We start from the raw sequence: 12297 nt of genomic DNA, 5'->3' as shown, positions 1-12297 counted from the left end.
AGGAGATGAGCACACATTCTTCTACTCCGCCACCTTGATTTGTAACGCCAGATGAAATTTGTATTTCAAATAATGCATGTCACAATGACATTTTCCTTTCACAAATGATTCCTCTTGTTATCTGTTAAAGGCTTTGATGTGAGTCTATGTGGTTTTCTGGTTTGGAAACTACAAAAGAAAAGAGAACAACTATAGGAAAGTGTGGAGAAGGCGATGGCACCCCACTCCAGCACTCTTGCCTGGAAAATCCCATGGACAGAGGAACCTGGTGGGCTGCAGTCCATGGGGTCTCGAAGAGTCAGACATGACTGAGCAACTTCACTTTCACTTTTCACTTTCATGCATTGGAGAAGGAAATGGCAACACACCCCAGTGTTCTTGCCTGGAGAATCCCAGGGACAGAGGAGCCTGGTGGGCTGCCGTCTATGGGGTCGCACAGACTCAGGCACGACTGAAGTGACTTAGCAGCAGCAGCAGCATAGGAAAGTGGGAAATGTTTTATTGATTTATTTCTGAGCCTTGATAATGAAGTGAATTGGTAGCAAGCAAAAAGAATGAGACAATTCTAGATTGCGTTATATTCTGCTAAGTCACTTCAGTCGTGTTCAACTCTGTGCGACCCCACAGACGGCAGCCCACCAGGCTCTCCCGTCCCTGGGATTCTCCAGGCAAGAACACTGGAGTGGGTTGCCATTTCCTTCTCCAATGCATGAAAGTGAAAAGTGAAAGTGAAGTCGCTCAGTCATGTCCGACCCTCAGCGACCCCATGGACTGCAGCCCACCAGGCTCCTCCATCCATGGGATTTTCCAGGCAAGAGTACTGGAGTGGGGTGCCATTGCCTTCTCCAAGGTTATATTTTAGATGGGTTATATTCAAGACTTGCTCTAATAGCAAGTTAAAGAGTAAGATGTCAAAGTTATTTTCTTTCAAAAAACTAAAAGAAATCATACGTATAAACAAATACTGTCCATTTTCTAAGGACATTATATATAATATATATACATATATATTATATATATACTAATTGGAGTAGGAAATGGCAACCCACTCCACTCCAGTATTCTTGCCTAGGAAATCCCATGGACAGAGGAGCCTAGTGGGCTACAGTCCACGGGGTCACAAAGAGTCAGACACAACAGAGCATGCACACACATATCTATTAATAGTCTAGAAACTGTAAAACTCAAACTAATACGTTACCTCTGGGTGTGAGATGGAGGGAACCAGAATTAGGAGCGGTGGTCAAGGGAAGTTAACCTTGTCGGTTGGAATCCTCTACAAACAGTTAAGTCTAACTCATCTAAAGTGTCATTTAAGGCCTGGATTCCTCATTAATTTTCTGTCTGGATGGTCTACCTTTTGATGAAGTTGGGGTATTAAAGTCCCCCACTATTGTTGGGTTACTGTTGATTTCTCCCTTTACAGGTGTTAGTATTTGCCCTACATATTGAAGTGCTCCTATGTTGGGTGCATATGTATTAATAATCGCTTATATCTTTTTCTTGGATTAAACCCTTGATCATTATGTAGCGCCCTTCTTTATCTGTTATAACAACCTTATTTTAAAGTATATTTTGTCTGATATGAGTATCACTACTCCAGCTTTCTTATGAATCCCATTTGTGTGGAACACCTTCTCCTGCCCCCTTACTTTCACTCTGTAAGTGTTCCTAGGTCTGAGGTGGGTCTCTTGTAGACAACATATATGTAGGTCTAGTTTTCCTATCCACCCAGCCAGTCTATGTCCTTTGGTTGGTGCATTTAATCCATTTACATTTAAGGTAATTACTGGTATGTATGATCTTATTACTATTTCCTTAATTGCTTTGGATTTAGTTTTTGTAGGTCTTTTCCTTCTCTTGTGTTTTCTGCCTTTAGCATTTGTTGTAAAACTGGCTTAGCGGTGCTGAATTCTCTCAACTCTTCCTTGTCTGTAAAGGTTTTGATTTCTCCAACAAATCTGAGCAGGAGTCTTGCTGGGTAGAATATTCTTGGTTGTAGGCTCTTCCTTTTCATCACCTGTAATATACCATGCCATTCCCTTCTGGCTCGTCAAGTTTCAGTTGAGAAATCAACTGATAATGTTATGGGAGTTCTCTTGTATGTTATTTGTCTTTTTTTTTTTCCCCCTTTTTGCTTTTAATATTTTATGCTTGTATTTAATTTTTATCAGTGCTTCCTGGACTTGGATGACTATTTCCTTTCCCATGTTAGGGGAATTTTTAGCTATTATGTCTTCAGATATTTTCTTGGGTCCCTTCTCTCTCTCTTCTCCTTCTGGGACCCCTTTAATGCAAATATTGGTGCATTTAATGTTGCCCCAGAAGTCTCTTAGGCTACCTTCAGTTTTTTGCACTTTTTTTTTTCTATATTCTGTTTTGCAGCAATGGTTTTCACCATTCTGTCTTCCAGGTCACTTATCCATTCTTCTGCCTGAGTTATTCTTCTATTGATTCCTTCTAGTGTATTGTTCATCTCTGTTCATTCTTTAGCTCTTCTATGTCTTTGGTAAACATTTCTTGTATCTTCTTAATCTTTGCTTCCATTCTTTTTCCAAGATCCTTGATGATCTCCATTATTGTTATTCTTTTTCTGGAAGGTTGCCTATTTCTACTTTGTTTAATTGTTTTTCTGAGGATTTATCTTGTCCCTTCATTTGGGACCTAATCCTTTTTCTCTTCATTTTGGTTAGCTTTCTGCGATTGTGGTTTACATTCTTGAGGCTGTGGCACTGTAGTTCTTGCTTCTTCTGTCTTCCCTTAGTGGATGAGGATAAGAAGCTTGTGCAAGCTTCCTGATGGGAGGGGCTGGCTGTGGAGAAAACTGAATCTTGCTTTGGTGGGCAGTGCTATGCTCAGTAAAGTTTTAATCCAATTGTCTGCTGATGGGTAAGGCTTCACTCCCTCCCTGTTAGCTGTTTGGCCTGAAGCAACTCACCTTTGGTCTACAGGCTTTATGGTAGGCTATTGGCAACCTCCAAGAGGACTTATGCCAACACACCTCTCCCAGGATTGTTGCTGCCAGTGCCCCTGTCCCTGAGACAAGCCATTGCCAACACATTGCATGAGGGAGAGTGTTTGAGAGTCTGCAGGAGACTGTCAAACACTCACAGGTAGGTCTGGCTTAGTCTCCTGTGGGGTCACTTCTCCTTTCCCCTGGGTCCTGGTGCACACAGAACTTTGTGCCCTCTATAACGGAGTCTCTGTTTCCCCCAGTCCTGGAATTCTTATAATCAAGTCCTGCTGGCCTTCAAAATCATATTCCCTTGGGATTCCCAGTCCCTTTGCTGAATGTGAAGTCTAGAACCTTCCAACAGTGGGAGAACTTCTTTAGTATTATTGTTCTCCAGCTTGTGGGTCGCCCACCTGGCAGATACGGGATTTGATTTTATCATGATTGTGCCCCTCCTACTATTTTGTTGCAGCTTCTCCTTTGTCCTTGGACATAGGGTGTCTTTTTTTGGTGGGTTTCAGTGTCCTCTGTTGATGGTTGTTCAAAAGCCAGTTGTGATTTTGGTGTTTTTTAACCTTGTTGGTTAGATATTTATGATGGGAATGTATTTATATGTTTCTGATTAGATTAAAAACAAAACTTAGGAAGCAGATAAAATATAGCCGCTCTGGTTGAGGAGGAACAGAGTGCTGTACCCCATACCCACTCCTGGAACTTTCTTGGACATCTTGGGGTAGAGTTTAGTCCAAATTCTTTATTTTCCATTTGGGGAAACTGAGGCCAAAGAATTCATCAAAATAGTTCGTCTGAGGCTTGCAGGGTTATTTTCTCGAGATCAGACAAGACTCAATGGGATATCCCTGGTGGTCCAGTGGTAAAGAATCCTCCTCCCAGTGCAGGGGACACAGGTTTGATCCCTGGTTGGGGGAGATTCCACATACCATGGGGCAACTGAGTTCATGAATCATAGCTACTGAAACCCATGCGCTGGAGAGCCCTTGCTCTGCAACAAGAGAAACAATGAGAAGTCTGTTTACCACAGCTAGAAGAATAGCCTGCTTGCCGCAATGAAGACCCAGTGCAAAGATAAAACACAAAATCCAAAACAAAATTTGATGGAAGCCAGAGAAATGTCCAGAACCTCTCTCCTGTCCCTGCACCACTTCCACACTCAACCATTCTCAGAAAGAGATGAAGATTCTGATTGCAATGTGAGGAATCCTGTTTAAATTAAACAAGAATGTGTTATCAGAGTGAAGTTAGTAACCTAAAGATTAACAGCAGAGACTGAATTCCAGAAGAGGGGATTGTGCTAACTGTACCTGTGAACTTAGAGTCTCTGGGTTGGAGAGATTAATGGGAGTAAGCTGAGCCCATCGTGAATCCAGCTTGGAGGGTGGTTCTTGCCTGCTTTCATCAATCCACAACAACAAGGCTCTCAGCAGAGTGATGGAGTGATGGGGAATATAACTAGGGACCCAAGGCAGTATGGTTGTGCTGATGTCTACCCTGGCAATGACATTGTTGTAGTGTTAGGACAAATTGCTTCCTCTCTCTGAGCCTTAGTTTCCTTTTGGTAAAACATGTTTCATTCACTCTAAGGTGATGGTGTGAGGACTGCAAGGGCTGCAAAGAAGCTAGAAAAAAAGTATGGTATGAATCAGGACAGGTGCCTTTGTTTGCAGGTGGCAGAAAACTGATTCTATTAATCAGTGCCTTATGCATGTCCTCTGCCAGGAGATATCAATGAGCCAAAGAGGGCAGAGGAGCTGTTGTTCTGTCCTTGAGGTGCTTGGGGAGTGATTTAGGGGAGAGCAGAAGGCCTAGTGCTGAGGGGTGCATATTTCTAGGGCTGAGAACTACATGGCAGGGAGGGATCCCTGAGGCTGCAGTAACCAGAGTGGACTTCCTGGAGGGAGCGGTGCTGGGCCTGGAAGGATGGGTAAGGCAGTGGTAATCAGGAAAGGTTGAGTGATCAGCAGGTTATTCTTGTCAGACTCATCTCCATCTTCTTCCAGCTTGAATGTGTCACAGGTCTAACCATGTTTCCTGAACCCAGAGTCATCATTCTTGGCGATGGATATCTCAGGACACCTGCACTAGAGTCAAGCCTCCCAAATTGGAGCTTGACTAATTCATCTAAAATCAGTACTGAGCCTGGTGCTAGAAATCATGGTCAAAATGACAACAGCGGGCCATTATTGAATGCTCACTCTGTGTCAGGCCTCCATGAAGTAGACGCAATGTGCTCCATGTCACTCAATGAGTGGCTGATTACGTGAGGAGAAGCAACAAAAAAAAATTGGCAGTTAGACACTGCTTACTACATGCCAGCCTCTTAATTCATGTCCCCCTCCTGACAGTCCCACGATGCAGGTACTCTCATTATCCCTACTCTTATTATCCCTGTGATAATACAGGTGAGGAAACAGGACACAGACTGGTCAGCTCCTGCCACTACTGCATAACTAAGAAGGGGCAGACATGGGATTTGAATCCAGGTATGCTCTGAATGCAGGGGAGAATTTAAGAAAGCTCTGCCTCTGTCTTAGACTATTTGGGCTGCTGTTGCAGAATGCCAAGACTGGGTGGCTTATAGACAACAGAAATGTATGACTCACAGTCTACAGGCTGGAAGTCCAAGATCAGGGCGCTGGCAGACTCCATTTCTGGTGAGGACCACTTCCCCATTCATGGATGGCTGTCTTCTGGCCATGGATCCACCTGGTAGAAGGGGTGATGAGGCTCTCTCCTGTCTTTTTTAAAAGGGCACTAATCTATGGGGTCGCACGGAGTTGGACACGGCTGAAGCGACTGAGCAGCAGCAGCAATCCTAGAACAGGAGGCTTCTCTTCTCATGACCTATTATCATCACATTGGGGGTTAGGTTTCAACATGTGAATTTTGAAGGGACATTCAGATTCAGTCTATAATCTCAGCCTCTTTGCAATCCAACATGCAGCAGTGATGGTCCTTCTGGCCCTGGTGTCATCTCTTTGAACCTGTCTGGGGGTTCAAGCTGGCTGAACCCCAGGCTTCCTTTTCATCTGACAACTCCTTCTGCTAGCGTTGTTGCCTGGTGAGCAACTGGAGCCTTCCATCTGCAGTAAAGAGGGCTCTTTGCTGGTCTGATTAACCACAAGCCCTACTTGCAAGTGTTTTCCCGAGTGTAGGCAGAAGGGTGTGGCTTCTGGAAGGCGAGGTGCTTTCCCCCATGCCATCTGATGGCCACTGCTCCAGCCACTTCAGGCTCCTCAGCTGAGCTGACAGGAGAGTCAAAAGTAGGAGAGTGTCAGCAGAGATTCTTTTTTTTTTTTTACTTAAAAGTTAAAATTTTTTTAAAAATTGGAGGATAATTGCTTTACAATGTTACATTAGCTTTTGCTGTTCAACAATGTGAATCAGCTCTAAGTATACATATTTCCCTTCCCTCTTGAGCCTCCCTCCCCACACCATCCTATCCCTCTAGATCATCACAGACCTGAGCTGAGCTCCTTTTGTTATATATTTTATAGCTATATGTTTTACACATGGTAGAAGCAGAGATTCTTAATCTCTTCTGTGCCATGGTCCCACTGGATGGAGCTTTCAGACCCCTTTACAGAATAATATTTTCATGAGCACAAGTAAAATACATAGAATTACAAAGGAAGCCAATTATAATGAAATGCAGTTATCAAATTGTATGATAGAGTAATATATGTGCTATTTTTTTAAACTCATCAAATAAGATCTAGAGGTAGGATTAATGACTACCAAAGCTCAGAGAAGAACAAGCAAGGGAGGCTCCCTGCTCTTAAAGGATGGGTAAGCTTTGCAAAGGCAAGGAGAATGGCTCATAAATACTGAGTGGAAGAGATAGGGTCAGTGTCTTAGAGGAGGTGACTCCGAGCTCATCAGGACAGGACAGGACACAGAAACCTGGGGTATGTGAGTCACTTTAATTGGGGCCATTAAACTAATATTTTAATTGCTTTATTTCACTATCAATGCCTCTCAGTTACAAGGTCCTTAAATAATGAAAAGGCATTTCATCATTTAAGAAGTAATTAAAAATCCTTCTGTCTCCAAATCAGTTGCTTCGTGAGAGTCTGCCTTGCTTGGGGGTCATCAGATTGTACATGACACATGGTGCTGCTCTGTCCAAATTAGGGTTGGACAGAGCAGGGGGATTTCTTGTGCTGAGCTAAAGGAAGGTGAAATGATGTCTTGTACCTGAGAGCCAGAGAGCTGAGGGTATAGATTCTGAGAACCAGGAGTGCTGAGGGCAGGAGAGGGTCACTATCCCAGCCTAGCACTCAGAGAGAAAGTACCGCCACATTCTCTTCCCTTCCTCCATCTCCCTTCATCCACCTCCTCCTTTCCTGCTCCTTTCTGTTCTGTTCAGGTCCTCAGTGAGTTGAATGATGGTGTCTGCTTTGGGAAAGGCAATCCTCTTTACTCTGTCTTGTGATTCAAATGCTAATGCTGGAAACATCCTTGCAAACACATCCAGAAATAATGTTTAACGGCATATCTGAGCAGATAAAACTGACAAATAAAATTAACCATATCACATGTTCACCATTTTTCAATGAGGAACCCATACACATCTTCTCAAGCCATGTTTAATCTCCAAATAAAGGCAATAACTTGTTCATAAATTCATCTAATGGGATACAATGATCTTGTATACAATTTATAACACATTAACTCTTACCCAGGAGGGGAAGTAAAGTCACTGAGTGATGCTTACTCTTCTTGATATCCATAACTTAAATCCTGTGATGTGATAATATCAATATTTAAAATATTTTGATGCAAAGTCAATATACCTTACATTGCATGGCAGGGAATGGGAGTGGAAAGAAAACTATTTCTTTATCTATATGTCTATCTTTGTAACTATAAGCACACGTGCTAAGCCACTTCAGTCATGTCTGACTCTTTGCGACCCCATGGACTGTAGCCTGCCAGGCTCCTCTGTGGGATTCTCCTGGCAGGAATACTGGAGTAGGTTGCCACGCCCTCCTCCAGGGGATCTTCCTGACCCAGGGATCAAACCCCCCTTTCCTGCGGCTCCTGCATTGCAGGTGGATTCTTTACCACTGAGCCACTGGAGAAGCCGTAACAAAATAAGGGGGAAGTACTCATGGTAATTACAGTCCTTGTTTCTGTAACTGGTCCCATGGCCATTGCTGGTATTTATTTTATTTTTTATATTTATTTTTTATTTCAAACTTTTTATTTTGTATTGGAGTGTAGCCGGTTAACAATATTGTAATAGTTTCAGGTGAACAGTGAAGGGGCTCAGCCAAACATATACATGTATTCATTCTCCCCCAAACTCCCCTCCCATCCAGGCTGCCACATAACATTGAACAGAATTTCATGTGCTATACAGTAGGTCCTGTTTGGTTATTTATTTTAAATATAGCAATGTGTACACGTCCATCTCAAGATCCCTAGATATCCCTTCCCCAATCCTTCCCCCCAGCAATCTTAAATATATTTTCTATGAGTTTCTTTTTGTTTTGTAAGTGAGCTCATTTGTATCATTTCTTTTTAAATTCCACCTATAAGGGATGTCGTACTATATTTCTCCTTCTCTGTCTGACCTCCTTCAGGCAGTGTGACACTCTCTAGGTCCATCCATGTTGTGGCAAATGGCATTATTTCATTCTTTTTAATGGCTGAGTATATTCCATTGTATATACGAACCACATCTTCTTTATACCTCTATTAGTAGACAATTTAGGTTACTTCCTTGTCTTGGCTATTGTAAATAGTGCTGCAATGAACATTGAGGTGCATATATACTTTCAGATCATGTTTCTCTCTGAATATGTGCCCAGAAGTGAGATTTCAGGGTCATACAGTAGCTCCATTTTTTAGTTTTTTTTTAAAGAACCTCCATACTGTTCTCCGTAGTGGCTGTACCAATTTACATTACCATCAACAGTGTAGGAGGGTTCTCTTCTCTCCATACCCTCTTCAGCATTTATTGTTTGTGCATTTTTTGATGATGGCCACTCTGGTTGAGGTAATTTCATTATAATTTTGATTTGCATTTCTCTAATAACTGGTCATCACTAGTATTTATAACTACCTTCTTTCACTCTTCATGCCATATTCCCTTTGCCTTAAGTACTTCAACTGGTTGTAGTTCTTTACCTGCTGGGATGACCTAAACCTTCATTCCTGAAGGATCTGAGTTAGTAATAGTCCTGTCCAGATTGAGTTGTCGTTTTCCATTGACCCTAATCACAGGGCATGGTAAATCTAAGAGACACTCTAAGGGATCTCCTGTATTCCAGACATACTCTTGTTTTTTTAAATTGAAATATAGTTGATTTACAATATTAACTTTCAGCACTCAGGGAAGTGATCTAGATAGATATAGATGTAGGCTTCAGGTGGTGCAATTATAAAGAATCCACCTACCAATGCAGGAGATGCCAGAGACACGTTCGATCCCTGGGTGGAGAAGATCCCCTGGAATAGGAAATGGAAGCCTGCTCCAGATTCTTGCCTGGAAAATTCCATGGACATAGGAGCCTGGTGGGCTACAGTCCATGGGGTAACAAAGAGCTGGACATGACTGAGTGACTGAGCATAGATATGATATAGATATACTCTTTCTTACTTTGATGGTAGAGTAACACCAGACTTTTTGGTGATTAGGATCAATCACTCTGGCCAATACAGTATTTCCTTCTTTGCCTGTTGATTCAGAAGCATGAGGAGCCCAAAATGGCCAGGTGGCAGCCTTAACTTCCAGCCCAATGGAATCACCTTTGTGTCTCCTGTTGGAAATATTTCTCCTTTTGGAACTAAGACCTCTAGGCCAGTAGAGGGCTTCCCAGGTGACTCTGCTGGTGGAGAATCCGCCTGCAATGCAGGAGACCCTGGTTTGATTCCTCGGCTGATAAGATCCCCTGGAGGAGGGCATGCAGCCCACTCCAATATTCCTGCCTGGAGTATCCCCATGGACAGAGGAGCCTGGTGGGCTACAGTCCATGGGGTTGCAAAGAGTTGAACACGACTGAGCGACTAAGCACAGCGCAGGTCAGTAGAGCATAACACCAGGAGAACAGGAAGCAGCAGAAATTTTGCTCAAGGATTGCTAGTGCTAATAGTGAGTGGTGCCACCTTCACGTTTACACTTTGATTCCTGGACTCGTGAATCCTGGCTACGGGAGAGCTAGGACCCTATACCAGATGCTGATTCAGGGCATACATAGTCTTCTGAGAACTTTGCCCCAGCCCTGCAAAGTATTCTGCTGGCACGATCTTGTGTTGTAGCTGAGTCTTCAAAAGGCCATTTTCTATCAAGCCAGCTGCTTTCAGATGGTAGAGAATATGGTAAGAATTGCATGAGCATGGGCCTATTGCTGCATTTCTTTTGGAGTGAGTTCCTTGATAAACAGCAATGTCACGTGGAATGCCATGACGATGAATGAGGCATTCTGTAAGTCCATGGATAGTGGTTTTGTCAGAAGTGTTGCATGCTGAGAAGGCAAATCTGTATCCAGAGTAAGCATCTATTCCAGTAAGAACTAAATGCTGCCCCTTTCATGATGTAAGTAGGCCAGCATAATCAACCTGCTACTAGGTAGCATGGGAAATGGTGCCATATCAGGGGGTCAGTGTTGTCTCTGCTGCTGACAGAGTGGGCACCCAGCAGTGGCTGTAGCCAGGTGAGCCTTGTGAGTGGAAGCTCGTGTTGCTGAGCCCACGCATAAGCTCCATCCCGTGGCCATTTTGTTCATGAGCTCGTTGAGGGTTCATGGACTGGTATCACAGAATGGATTACCCTGTTCATTTGATGATTAAAATCCTCTGCTGAGATCATCTTTTGGTGAACTTCACATGAGACACAAATATCTTCACATATTTTGCCCATTCAGAGAGGCCTAGCCATATACCTCTTCCCCAAATTTCCTTGTCACCAATTTTCCAGTCACATTTCTTCCAAGCCCCTGACTATCCAGCCAAATGGCCATAGCCCCTGAATCAGTATGTAATCACAAAGTGATGATGTAATCACAAGATGTAGTCACAGTATGTAATCACAAGATGCATTGCTTGAAGTCCTGCCTGCTGTGAGGGATTCCCTTTACCACTGTCCTTCAGGAATGTTCAAGAGAGGGGCTGTTGTCTGATGCCTGCATATCATGTAGGCATGATATGCCTACATAATAAACCAGGCCCAAGTCTTCCTTCCATTGAGAGTAGAGAGCTCCCCATGAAGCCATAAATACAGGCTGGGAGAGAGGAGGCAGCATAGCAGAAGGGGGACTGTGGGTATTTGGGCCACTTCTTCATGTAACTTATTTGTGCTTTCAGGGCCTGACAAGGCCAATCTGATATATCTTGTCTCCACTTGATGATGTAGAGATGCTGTCCATGCCAAACTCTGTAGCTTGATGGGTCAGATAAAAGCCAGTTCATGTTGGGCAGCTCAGGTTTCATAGTAACTTGGGGGTCCATGGTTGAGCATTCAGTATCTATTGCATAGTCATCTCCTGTTCTGGGCTCCATACAAAACTAACTGCTTTCCTGGTGTCTTGGTAAATTGGCCCAAGTAACCCACTCAAAATGAGGAATATGTTGCCTCCCAAATCCAGAGAGTTCCACTAGGCACTGTGCCTCCTTTTTGGTTGTGGGAGGGGCCAGAGACAACAACTTATCCTTTACCTTAGAAGGAATATCTTGATATGCCCTATACTATTGGACCCCTAGAGATTTTACTAAGGTAGACGTTACCTAAAAAATTTTTATTATAATATGATTTATGTACAATATTATGTAATTACAAGAACACAATGTAGTGATTCACAGTTTTTAAAGGTAAAGCAATCTATAGATTCAATGCAATCCTTATCAAGCTACCAACAGTATTTTTCACAGAGCTGGAACAAATAATTTCACAATTTGTATGGAAATACAAAAAACCTCAAATAGCCAAAGCAATTTTGAGAAAGAAGAATGGAACTGGAGGAATCAACCTGCCTGACTTCAGGCTCTATTACAAAGCCACAGTCATCAAGACAGTATGATACTGGCACAAAGCCAGAAATATAGATCAATGGAACAAAATAGAAAGCCCAGAGATAAATCCACACACCTATGGATGCCTTATCTCTGACAAAGGAGGCAAGAATATACAATGGAGAAAAGACAATCTCTTTAACAAGTGGTGCTGGGGAAACTGGTCAACCACTGGTAAAAGAATCAAAGTAGAACACTTTCTAACATCACACACAAAAATAAACTCAAAATGGATTAAAGATCTAAATGTAAGACCAGAAACTATAAAACTCCGAGAGGAGAACATAGGCAAAACATTCTCCGACATAAAT

This window comes from Ovis canadensis, chromosome 14 (genome assembly GCF_042477335.2).
Source record: "Ovis canadensis isolate MfBH-ARS-UI-01 breed Bighorn chromosome 14, ARS-UI_OviCan_v2, whole genome shotgun sequence".
Taxonomy (NCBI): Eukaryota; Metazoa; Chordata; class Mammalia; order Artiodactyla; family Bovidae; genus Ovis; species Ovis canadensis.
The sequence above is the reverse complement of the archived record's forward strand: the minus strand, read 5'-3'. Positions refer to the sequence as shown.